Raw genomic sequence first — 12,727 nt, forward strand, 5'->3', positions numbered from 1 at the left:
GGAATTTCAGAGTGTATCATGGGAAAAAGATATTCGGTAATACACAATAATTTGGTTGCCACAGGGGAAATCGTTCCTACCTAACTTACCAAAAAACTTCAGTGGTTACTAAACCTGAAATCTTCACTTGTGTGCAGTTGGAGAAAACCTTTCTGCTACTACCAAAATTTTTGTTAAACCCTTTTCTCCCTCCCTCCAGGGACTACCCACCAAATACCTTGGTTATTCAGGGCTATTACACTTGTTGGATCTATTAGAAGAGAAACACAACATTCCAGTAAAAAAAAACTTAAAGGCACAAAGTTATTATGGTCTTATGCTAAAAATTGCTTTTTGTAAACACAAAAAGGTGATGCATTCACTTTAGAGTCTCTAATTCTGATGCAGTTATCTTCTGTTTCTGGAGGTAACTTTATTATTTTAGAATTTCCTGCTGGTAGATCTCTCAAGTGCAGGTAAACACAGGCACTGGAAACAGTTTTGTTGGCACTTCCTCTCCTCTTCAGACACCTGTATGAGAGGAGAGAGAAGAAAACTTGGTCCTACTGGAACTAGTCTTAAAAAGAGGGAACAATACACCTGGTGTTAATTCTGCCATTGGCATTGGTGGTTACCCATGCATACTTGTTCAGGGCGGTCTTTAAGACCAGTAGGACTTCCCTGATATTTGGCAGGCCTACCAATACTGACTGACCTGGAAAATGGTAAGGTTCTTGATTCTCTTCAGGTTTTGATGTTGCTGGTACTAAAGAGGGAGGATGTGGGTAAAAGGTTGTGAGTCTAGGACATCCGTTAACTCCCTGTCATGGGTTTTAGTAGTCAGAGGGGGCTATTGAGTAGTTTCTGTCAGAAGTTACTAGAAGCTTTCACTGTCCTATGAAAAGCCAATGATGGTCAGCTCTAGGTGAATTTCTTGTTCCTGGCCATAACTGAGTCAATGAACATGCGCTTCTGTAATAACATATTTAAGAACAGAGGAAGAGACGTTGGTGTCCCAGAAGAAATTCCAGGCCGAGAGAAAACAAGAAGTCATCAAGGTCATTGGCAGCCAGAGAGGGGGGGAAAAGGGGAGGGGAGCCTTTTCCCCCCCTCTTCCCCAGAAGCAGGGTAAAGCTGAAACCCCTGCAACCTATGGAGGACCTTCAGGGTGCAGAAGCCCTCCTGCAGCCTATGGAGAAGTCCATGTTGGAGCAGGTAGATACATGGAGGAAACTGTGACCCCTGTGGAAGGTCCAAGCTGAAGCAAAACCCTGCTGGAGACCTGTGGCCAGTGGAGAGAATTACCCACACTCTGGAACAAGTTTTCCTGGGTAGGACTTGTAGCCCTGGTGGGAGACCTACAGCAGCACAGCTCAATCCATGAAGGACTGCACCCCCATTGGGAGTCGTCCATGGAGCAACAGATTGAAAGGAACTGTTGCCCAAAGGGTGGATGGACCCATGATGGAGAAGTCCATCAAAGACTGTTTCCCATGGGAGGGGACCCCGTAGGAACAGGGGAAGGACCTAAAACTATTATTTCCCCTGGGGTCTGTGGTAAAGACTATAGTAATATAAGAATCCCCTTTGTAACCATGAAGATCTTCAGGTTGCAAAGAACTGATTTTAAAAACTGCTGCTACCCAAAGAATGGAAAAACAACTGCAATCTCCCCCCCATTCTCCTGCAGAGGGGGAGCTGAGAAAGAAGAAGGGGTGGGGAGAGAGAAGGTGTTATGTTTTAAGACTGTTTTATTTCTCAAGTTTTAGCTTTTATTCTGTTAGTAGGTTTTGGTCTATTAGTAATAAATCTAAGTTTTATCTGTATTCTCAGTTTGTTTTGTTTGTTAATGATGACCTTTCTCTCAATCCTTATCTCTACTCATGAAAATTCCTATGCGAGTTTTTTTTTCTCCACTCTCTTCTGTCCAGATGCAGAGGGGAGGAGAAAAGGTAGTGGAATGGTTTTAATAGGCCCCTGGCATCTAGCCAGGGTCAAACCATCACAGATTTGGTGCTGAAACCTGAGATCAGACTGCTGGGAGGGGAAGGGACCAGATCAAACCCACTACACTCCCCATCAGTCATTCACCCTTTTTATAGTATCCAATAATCGTCCAGTACAATTTGAATTTGGGGGCTTTAAAAATCTACTTAGCAGGCAATTTATTCTCCAAACTATGTCGTTAGCTTGCAGATGATGAGGTGTGTGGAATACATATATTTACAATATTTACAGTCTCTGTAGCAAACAGTGGGAAAAATAGCCAAAAGAAAAAGATCCTGGGTGGAATCCAATAGATATTCTCTCAAAAAATCCTCCTCCCTAAAACCCAGAGGAGGATGGAGATGTTGGGGCACAAAGTCCTAACACAACCCTTCCTCCGAGTCCCCCCCGGACACATGAGAGGGTCAGAAGGGCACAACAGGTATCAACATCGGAAGAACTTTACCCCCTTAGTGAAGTTCCAATGCATGGGGCACAAGGAGGTGTAGGCTATGTAAATGTGCCATTGACCAGCACTGAGGTACAGGAACTTGGGAAGGAAATGAAAAAGTTGTTAGAAGATCTATTGGGTCTAGCAGAAGAACTTGATCAGTTTTTAGGTCCCAATATTTTTGCATGGGACGAGATGCAGTCTATAATGAAAACACTGTTCTCAACAGAGGAGAGAGAAATGATTAGAGATGCAGGAATCCGTATCTGGGACCGAGAGCATCCACAGGGAGTAAATGGGCAACAAGGAGAGCAAAAGATGCCAGTAGCCCACCCAGATTGGAACCAAAATACGGATGTAGGGAGGTAAAACATGATCAATTATCGTAACTGTATTATTAAGGGAATTCGAGAGGCTGCGCCTCAAGGGTAAAATGCTACTAAAGCTTTTGATGACAGACAATCTACGGATGAGTCACCAAGTGAATGGTTAGAAAGGTTGAAAAAGAACATGCAATAGTATTCAGGAGCTAAATTAGATGACCCAGTAGGGCAACAATTGTTGAAAGTTTGTTTTGTAACTCACTCCTGGCCAGATATTAAGAAAAAATTAGAAAAGATAGAAGAATGGTATGAGAAGGAGTTGAATGCATTATTAAAAGAGGCCCAAAAAGTATATGTACGGAGACGAGGAAAAGCAGAAACAGAAAGTTAAAGTGATGTGGGCTACAATGAAAGTGGCAAGAAAATCTGGAGAAGAACAACCACCACAAAGAGAGGAGGTGGGAGCACCACGAGAACAAAAAGGGGGTCCCAGTGGTTATAGAGGGCAAAAAACCAGAACTAGAAACAGCCCCCCAAGGGGTACAAACTAATAAAATGTTTTTATTGTGGGAAAGAAGAACACTATAAGAGAGAGTGTCTAAAGCTCCAGAGAGACATCCAAATCTTCCAGTTACAGGAGGACTCGGAATAGGGAAGTCAAGAACTCTACCCTCTGGGGTCAGAAATAGGAAGACAGCCCTTGATAAGATTGAAATTAGGACCCCAGGGGGAGGATACCATCTTCTTAGTAGATTTGGGAGCTCAATGGACCTGTGTAATCAAACCCTGCATGGGGGTTAGAGTGTCTGATCAAAGTATTACAGTAATCAGGGCAAAAGGAGAGAAATTTGAAGTACCTGAAGCCTCATCTGTATTAATAAAAGGAAATGGAAAAATAATTAAGGCGGATGTATTAATCACATCCTAAGCTGGAGTAAATCTGTTGGGCATAGATCTAATGGGAATCTTGGAGGTGGGAGTTGTACCAAAATGTGAGAAATAAAGGACCGGTTTTATTAGAAGCAGATAAAGTAGACACGATTACTAACATAAAGTTATGTTTGTTTTTGGTTTATTACTAACCTTTAGGTATACCGCAAAAGTTGTAAGGCATACAGTTCAGTCTCAAAATGTATGTCAGGGACTGACCGGACGGGAAAAGGGAGATTACATATTAACTGAAAATAAAGCTGACTCAATCTTATGCCACGTGTTTGGCCATGCGGGTACATGGAGGCTGACATGTTGCCGGAAACTCTGCCCCTGGCATGAGGGGGGGCACCGAAGAGCCAATCCTAAGAGTAACCCCCCCCCCCCATGATGTAAACAGGGTTGGACCTTAAGGATGTTTAAAAGGTGGGGATTTTGAATCGAAAGGTGTGCTCTAGGAAACTTTGGGACCTGAGCACCCAACACTTGTTGTAATTAAATTTTCCTACTTATATAGTTATTTTCTCTGTTCTGTGGATTCTTTTTCATTGTCATAAATTCAATAGACAGGGAATTTTCCCACAATTTGGGGGTTCGTCTGGGATCCAAGTCCTACAACCACGTCTGAGACCCCGGTGCTCCTGGATGCCTCTACTTTGGTGGCCCGGGAGTCTGGGATCTCTCCAGGGTCAGCAGCGACAAGAATCTAGGACAGATTACCACAAAACAAAGAAAAACAAAACCAAACCGAGAGGACAGGGATGGAAAACTGGTTAAAATGGCGGAAAGTTTACATCCGTGCATGGAGGCCTGTGAGTAAAAAAAAAAAGGGGTCGGGGCCAGGGGGTCCACGCCGGGGGGTCAAGGGCCAGGACCAGGGGGCCCACGCCAGGGGACCAAGGACTGGGGCCGAGTCGGGTCGTACCACAGCCGGGGGTCAGGGTCGGGGGGGGTGCGCTGGGGGGCAAAAGACCAGGACCTTTATGTAAATGCTACAGAAGGGACTGTAAAAGTTGTCACACAAGACTGGGGAGGGGTCAGAAAGCCAGTAGGGTTTTTATAAAAAATGTTAGATCCAGTAATCAGAGGATGGTCAACGTGTGTACAAGCAGTAACTACCACAGCCATCCTCGTAGAAGAGGTTAGGAAATTAACATTTGGAGAAAAAATTAATGTCCACACTCCACATTCAGTGAAGACTATACTGAGTCAAAAATCTGGGAGATGGATGAGAGATTCAGGAATCTTAAAGTATGAGACTATACTAATGGAAAAAGATGACTTAACTTTAACCTCTAATTCATGTGTCGATCCAGTCCAGTTTTTATATGGTCAAAAGGAGACAGAATATAGTGAGACTGAACACAACTGCTTAGATGTTATCGATTATCAGACAAAAATCAGAGAAGATTTGATGGATGTTCCCATAAAAGAAGGGATGCATCTATTCACAGACGGATCATCAAAGGTAATAGAAGGAAAACGGAAAAGTGGTTACGCAGTAGTTGATGGAGAAGATTTTATGGTAGTAGAATCAGAGACTCTCCCGAGCAACTGGTCTACCCAAGCACGTGAAGTGTATGTAGTGATCAGTGCAGTGCGTATAATTAGTAATGGGATAGAAACCGTATACACAGATTCTAGATATGCCTGGGGAGTTGCACATGTGTTTGGGAAAATTTGGTATGAAAGAGGAAGGATGACCTCTCAAGGGAAAGAATTAGACCATTGTGAACTTATTGAAACCTTACTAGAGGAAGTCCAAAGACCCCAAGAAATTACCATCGTACATGTTAAAGGACACCAAAAAGGAAAAAGTATAATTTGTCAAGGGAACAGTCGAACTGACCAAGCTGCCCGATAAGCAGCTCTAGGGCATAAGGTAACAGAAGCAAAAGTGATGGCCCTTATACCAGTACCAAGGGAAATTCCCCAACCAGTATTTACAGAGAAAGAAGAACAAAAATTGTTAGAAATAGGGACCAAGAAACATGATGGAGGAAAGTGGTGTCTCCCAGATGGAAGGCAAATATTATCAGAAATACTAAAGGAATTGTATCAGAGCACACATTGGGGAACACAAACTCTAATAGAAACATTTCTAAAAGTTTACGGGTACCTGGGGGTATGGACTGTGGCTAAACAAGTAACAAACCAATGTCTAATCTGCCAAAAAGTAAACAAAAAGGCACAAAGAACTGGTCCCACTGGAGAACGAGAACTGGCAACTAGACCCTTCCAGAGGATACCAGTAGATTTTACCGAACTAATCCTAGTCCAAAGATGGAAGTATCTATTAGTAATAGTAGATCACTTAACACATTGGGTAGAAGCTTTTCCAGTTTTAAAAGCCACAGCACAAAGCGTAGTGAAAGTACTACTAGAACAAGTGATTCCCAGATTCGGGTTACCTGAGACCATAGACTCAGACTGAGGACCACACTTCACCTCAAAGCTCCTGAGATTAACATGTGAGGCCTTGCAAGTTACTTGGCAACACCATACCCCCTGGTACCCCCAGAGCTCAGGAAGAGTAGAACGTATGAACCAAACATTGAAACAGACCATAACCAAACTGTCACTGGAAACAGGTCTACCATGGACAAAGTGTTTACCCCTAGCACTTTTCCGAATTCGGACAGCCCCCAGGAAAGATCTATCTCCCTACAAGATATTATTTGGACTGTCCTATCCCACCTGTCTAAGGGGTACCCAACTCCCTACTCTTGAGTTGGGTGACAAATACCTTTGTCGTGGTTTAGCTAACTCTTGTAAGCCAGGCAAAGAATTTTCTCCCTTCCCCCCTGGTTATCAGGTAAGCATTTAACAACACAAAAGACATAGTCCCTTGGTTAATGGTCGAGAGATTAGTCTCCTAGGAAACGGGCAGATGAAGGAGCTAAAGTTTACTTTTTTTCTCGTCTCCGGGGCAACAGGGGAAGGAGGAATTTTGGTGGGTTGGGGGTGTGGTTGGGGCTGGTGTGTGCTGGTGGGCTGGGGCTGGGGATGGTAGCACACATCGTCATTGGAGAAGCTTGCGGCTGTCTCTCTCTTCCCTGAGCTGTTGCCAGCTGCAGTTTTTGCCTGAAGTGAATTCTGACCAGCTGAAGATCGTGAGTTTTCTTCCACTGGGAGAATTTTTTGTTTTATTGCTGTTTTTTTTTCCTTTCCCTTCCCCCCACTCACTCTCTCCTTTCCCAGTGTGGGAAGGGAAGGGGAACCAAGGTTTTTTTTGTTTTGTTTTGTTTTGTTTTTCTCCGACATACCTTGGAGGGTATTGTCTTCCCCCCGTGGTGACCACCTGGTGACTGCTATAGGACACTACAAGTTCTGCATCTCCAGTGACCCAACGACACCCCTATTGACTGTGGTCGGAATTGCACCAAAGGGTGCAAAAATTGAACTGTTTACTTTTCCTTTTACCAGTTTATCGGTTTGTTTTTAAAGGGGTTATTTGTGGGTATAGGAGTGTTGTTTGGTTGTTTTACTTGGGGTTTTTTTGTGTTTCTGTTAATACACACATACTTTTAATAAAGGGTTGTTATTTTTTCCTTTTCCATAATTTCTTCTTTTCCTTCAATAGGAGCCTTTTAATTTTGGATTTATAATTACTTAGAGAGAGAAGTTTGGGTCTTTTCTCCTAACTCACCCTCAGCAAAAGACCCTTGTCTCATTTAAACTGGGACAACCTTAAAGAATATATCACAACAATAGCAAAAAATGTAGAAAACCTTAGACCAAAAGGACTACTCCCCCAGACTGTAAAATTAGAAATGAAAATACATAAATTTATAGCGGGAGACTAGGTTTTAATTAAAACTTGGAAAGAAGAACCCCTCAAACCAGAATGGGAGAGACCCTATCAAGTATTATTGACTACTGAAACTGCAGTAAGGACTATGGAGAAGGGGTGGACCCACAGTACCCAAGTCAAAGAGCCTGTGGCACCCCCTCCAGCAGTCCCAGAGTGGAAATGCCAAGGAGAATATCTGAGGTTCAAAATAACCCAAAAGTAAATTCTCTTACAGTCACTGAAGGACAGCAACCATTGAGACGTGACTCCCTGCAAAATTTCAGCGCTTGGGAGGGACCACCGTTGTGAGAACCAATAGTACAATCACAAGCTGAGTTACAAGAGTAAGCTGTAAACTGTAATTCCATAATCATTAACATTACATCCTAACCCTATAAAGAACTGAAGTAACAAATCTATGGTATGAAGTGGGGTTGTAACTATTCAACAGAGTAAACCACTCTTAAAAATTCCTTTCTCACAACAGCAAAATCCCTTGACCTAACCAGCCACATAAAACAAAGCAACAGAGGGCAAGACCAGGTTAGCCTCTACACTTGTCACAAAGAAGATCCATTAACTCTGCTGTTGGTTGCAACCCAATAGGCATGGGGAGTGAAGGTGTACGCTATACTGGACCTCTGTTTACCTTAATCATATTGCAGTTGGTGTCTCTCACAGTCAAGGAGTGTCACGTATTATTTTGCACGACACGGAAAGAAAAGAGTTTGCTCTACAGAAATAAAACCCCAGCTCAAACCAAACAACCAACAGAAAAACCATCCACTAAAAATGAAAAAACAGTCAAAAACATCAACATTATTACCTTTGAATGATCTATATCATGAAATGAACAAAACCCTTGAACTCTCCCCAGTGGGACAAAATTTATTTATAATCTAGCAGAGAGAATAGTAAGTGAATTCAAATTAATTCGATGTTGGGTTTGTGGAGGGTCTCAAATAGCAGAAGAATGGCCCTGGAGAGGTAGTAGTTTAACTGCCCGAGAAATACTCAAGGGTAATTACACCTTCACTAGCATTAATTTTAGGTGACCAGAAGGGTGGGTATTAAGCTCTTTAATACCAGGAGAGGATTGTTTGCGGAGAACAGGAACTCAATTTATGTGAGTAGTTGGAGATACTCCCTGCAAGAGAATTCTAAGTACTAATTCAACTTACAATAAGTGTCTTCCCCAAATCCCAAGGGCTTACTGGTCAAAAGAAAACAACTCCAATTGTATATGGGACGTGAGTTGGAAACTATATAAATGTATAAAGCAAAAAATGAACCCTTTCTCTGGGATAAGAGAAATATCAAAATTTTGATAAAACATTAATAGTACTTCCAAAGAATTTTGGAAGACCCCAGATGGACTCTTCTGGATCTGTGGAAAAAAGGTATACATAATTTTGCCAGGAGAGTGGAAAGGATGTTGCACTCTGGGAATAATCCAACCTGGATTTTTCCTATTACCCTTAGAAAGTGGGGACGAGTTGGGAATCCCAGTGTATGACGACCTTAAATGAGAAAAAAGGACGATTGAAGCGGGAGGGACCCAAAAGTAGGGAGAAGATGAATGGCCTCCTGAAAGGATTATTGAAACTTATGGACTGGCAACATGGGCACAAGACGGAAGTTGGGGTTATCATACACCTATTTATATGCTCAATAGGATAATATGGCTACAAGTTGTAGTCAAAATAATCACCAATCAGACTGTACAAGGGTTAGAATTAATAGCACAAAAAACTCAAAGTCGAGCAGCCATATACCAAAATAGATTGGCTCTAGACTACCTATTAGCTGAAGAAGGAGGAGTGTGTGGGAAATTTAACACTTCCGATTGCTACTTACAAATTGATGACAATGGAGAAGCCATAAAAAACATAGCCTCTAACATTCAGAAAATAACCCATGTGCTGGTCCAAAAGTGGAAATCTATGATGGATGGGAAATGGTGGAATGATCTCTTTGGAGGAACATGGTAGAAACAAGTAGGATTTTTTCTTTTATGTGCTATTTCTGGGTTACTATTTTTACCTTGTCTAATCCCATGTTTTATAAGATTAATTTCTAGTGTAGTCCAAGAGATGCAACTAACTACCATGCCTATAGATCCAAAAGCCGCCACAGTAAGAAGTTCGGGACCCCAAAGGATTATGGTCCTGCACCCCACCTCCAATCAAACCAAAGACATGGAGAAAGCACAGAAACTGCTGTTTGAATGGGAACGCTCCAATCAAACAGAAAATATGGACAAAGTACAAAGCATATTATCCAATCAAAAGAGAATTTGACCTTTAAGACTTATAATAAAACCATAAATAAGAAGAAAAAGGTGGGATTGTGAGAAATAAAAGACCAGATTTATTATAAGTAGATAAAATGAACAAAGAATACTAACAAAGTGTTATTTTTGTTTTTCTTATTACTAATCTATAGGTGTTCCGCAGAAGTTGTTGGGCATACAGTTCAGTCTTGCCAGGGACTAAGCATACAGGAATAGGGCAATTGCATATTAACTAGAAATATGGTTGACCAAGCTTCATGCCACGTGGATGGTCATGCGGGTAGATGGAGGCTGCCGTATTGTCTGAAACTCCACCCCTGGCATGAAGGGGGGCACAGGAGAGCCAATCTGAGTAGGAAAAATGCCCCCCCGTGTCATAAACAGGGTTGGACCTTAGGAATGTTTAAAAAGCTGGGACTTTGAATTGGGAAGTGTGCTCTTGGAAATTTTGGGACCTGAGCACCCAACAGGTGTTGTAATTAAATTTTCCTACTCGTATTATCATTATTATTATTTTCTTTGTTCTGTGGATTTTTTTCGCCATCATTGTAAATTTAAAAGAAGAGATTTTTCTCACAATTTCATCTCCTGCTACCAAAATGTCATCAGTGTATTGATATACTTTTACCTCCAGTGCAGTAGGAATGAGTGACAGTTCTTGTGCTAGTGTGTGATGTACTATAGTGGGTGATTGTTTAAATCCTTGTGGGAGGCAGGTAAAAGTGTACTACTGGCTTTCCCACATGAAAGTAAAACACTACTGGTCTTGCAGGGGAACCATAAAAAACATGTCCTTGACATCAATAGTGGCCATAATTTGATGGGCTTGTTCGTGTATGGTAGCTATCAGCTCAGCAATATTTGGGACTGCTACCGTAAGGAGCCTCCTGCTTGCATTAAGGCGTCAGTAGTCCACAGTTAATTTCCAATTTTCACAATTATCCCCAAACAAAAAAAAGGGAAAAATGGGGAAGTGGGATGGTGAACATACCTTTGAGCTGGAAGCCTGTGTATGTGAACTGAGAGGGAAGAGAGCTGTTGAGAAGGGGTGACCCAAGAATGTTGTCCATGTAGTCGCCGCAGAGACACAAGAAAGCAATCAGTGATCTCCCAGATTGTAGTGAGTTGAAGGCAGTGGGTAAAAGGACTGAAATTACCTCCTTTGATCCTGATGAGGGGACTTCTGGTCTGGCATCACAAAGGTCAGACAGTGAATACTCTGACCAGGAACAGGAATAGAGGGTCCCTGCCTTCAGCCAGGAGGAGGAAAAGGATGATCAGGTCAACTGGACTGTGTGGATTCGATGGTCTGGCACATCAGATCCACAGAAGTATAAAGCTGTCTTGCTTTAATGTCAATATATTCAGGAGGTGGGACCTCTAATGAGATGAACCCTCCTCCACTTATTATTTTCCTCTCCCCAAAATAGAGAAAGAGAGTAAAAAATTATGAGCCCGAATAAAGGAAAAAAAATGTACTAAAAAAGAAAGAAAAACAACAGTAGCAGAATGTTCTCTAGCCCTCCTCCCCCTCCCAGGCTAAAACAAAACCTCGAAGGTTATTTTGTCTGAAAGGTTTTATGCTGCAGAGGTGCTGGCATGGGTTCTGGTGTAGCAGTGGCATGGGTATTGCAAAACAGCTCTGAAGTGGCAGCAGTGCGGGGGCTGGGGTGGCCTCCAAAGTGCTCTGAGACTGTTGCTGCAGTGGTTCCCCTGGTTTTGGTATGGAATAAACAGCAAAATGACTGTCCAGTAGTGTGTCTGGGCTCAGTCGGACAGTGAAGGGATAGTTGGGTGCCCTGGCAAAGACTCAGAGAGTCCATGGTGCTCCAGTGGTAAAAGTCAGGTAAAGGGAAAACCAGTTCCAGTCCATGCTCACTCTTTATGTCCTACCCCCTGAGCTCCCGGGATACTCCACTCCAGGGACCCAGCTTTCCAGCAGATCCTGAAACCCCAGGAAAAACGTTTCCCTGGTCTGGTTCTGGGGACTGGGGGCACACACACACCCCCCACAACCCTCACTTTGGATGACATGATGGGATAATTATTTGTTACTGAAATTAAGTTTCCCCTTCCCTCAATGTAACTAAATGATAACAAAAGTTTTAACAGACACTGGTGCACAGTGCACACTGATGTCATCAGGATACAGGGGCACAGAATACTTTTGGATCTCTGGAGTGACAGGAGGATGCCAAGAGTTGTCTGTATTAGAGGCTGAAGTGAGTTTAACAGAGGACAAGTGGGAAAAGCACCCCATTGTCACTGGCCCAGAGGTCCCTTGGATCTTTGGTACTGGTTACCTCAGGATGAGGTACTTCAAGGACCCAAAGGGGAATCAATGGGCTTTTGGTGTAGCTACTGTGAATACAGAGAAGATCAGGCAGTTATCTACCCTGCCTGACCTCTCAGAAGATCCCTTCATCTTGGGATTGCTGCAAGTTTAAGACCAACAAGCCAGTTGCTACCAGAACAGCGGACCAACAGCATTATCGCACCAAGACTCCATAATTCCCATCCATAAACTAATTTGTTGACTGGAGAGTCAAGGAGTGACTAGCAGGACCTGCTCACCCTTTAACAGCCCCATATGGTCAGTGCAAAGCCTAACGGAGAGTGGAGGATGACAGTGGACTATTGTGACCTGAATGAAGTCACACCGCCTCTTAGCACTGCTGTGTCGGACATGCTGGAACTCCAGTGTGAGTTGTAGTCAAAAGCAGTCAAATGGTGCCACAATTGATATCGCTGATGCATTTTTCTCAATCCCTCTGGCAACAGAGTGCAGGTCATAGTTTGCTTTCACTTGGAGTGGTGTCCAGTACACCTGGAATCAACTGCCCCAAGGGTGGAAACGCAGCCCGACCATTTGCCAAGGACTGATCCAGACTGCACTGTGTAGCAGTGAATAAAAACGAGACCCTCCTGGGATGGTGGAAAATGGAGAATGTCCTTTACTAATAGTTGAACAA

General features: G+C 42.9%; 1 long non-coding RNA gene across 1 annotated transcript; it reads right to left on the reverse strand.

Moving 5' to 3' along the window:
- Positions 1–272: 272 nt before the first annotated feature.
- On the reverse strand, positions 273–11,676 carry LOC126652219 (uncharacterized). The gene is made up of 2 exons (XR_007631906.1): positions 10,747–11,676; positions 273–510 (listed from the first exon to the last, which is right to left on the reverse strand). It is a non-coding gene; the product is annotated as an uncharacterized LOC126652219 (long non-coding RNA).
- Positions 11,677–12,727: the final 1,051 nt, after the last annotated feature.

Source organism: Myiozetetes cayanensis, unplaced genomic scaffold (genome assembly GCF_022539395.1).
Source record: "Myiozetetes cayanensis isolate MyiCay16 unplaced genomic scaffold, myiCay2020 scf70, whole genome shotgun sequence".
Taxonomy (NCBI): domain Eukaryota; kingdom Metazoa; phylum Chordata; class Aves; order Passeriformes; family Tyrannidae; genus Myiozetetes; species Myiozetetes cayanensis.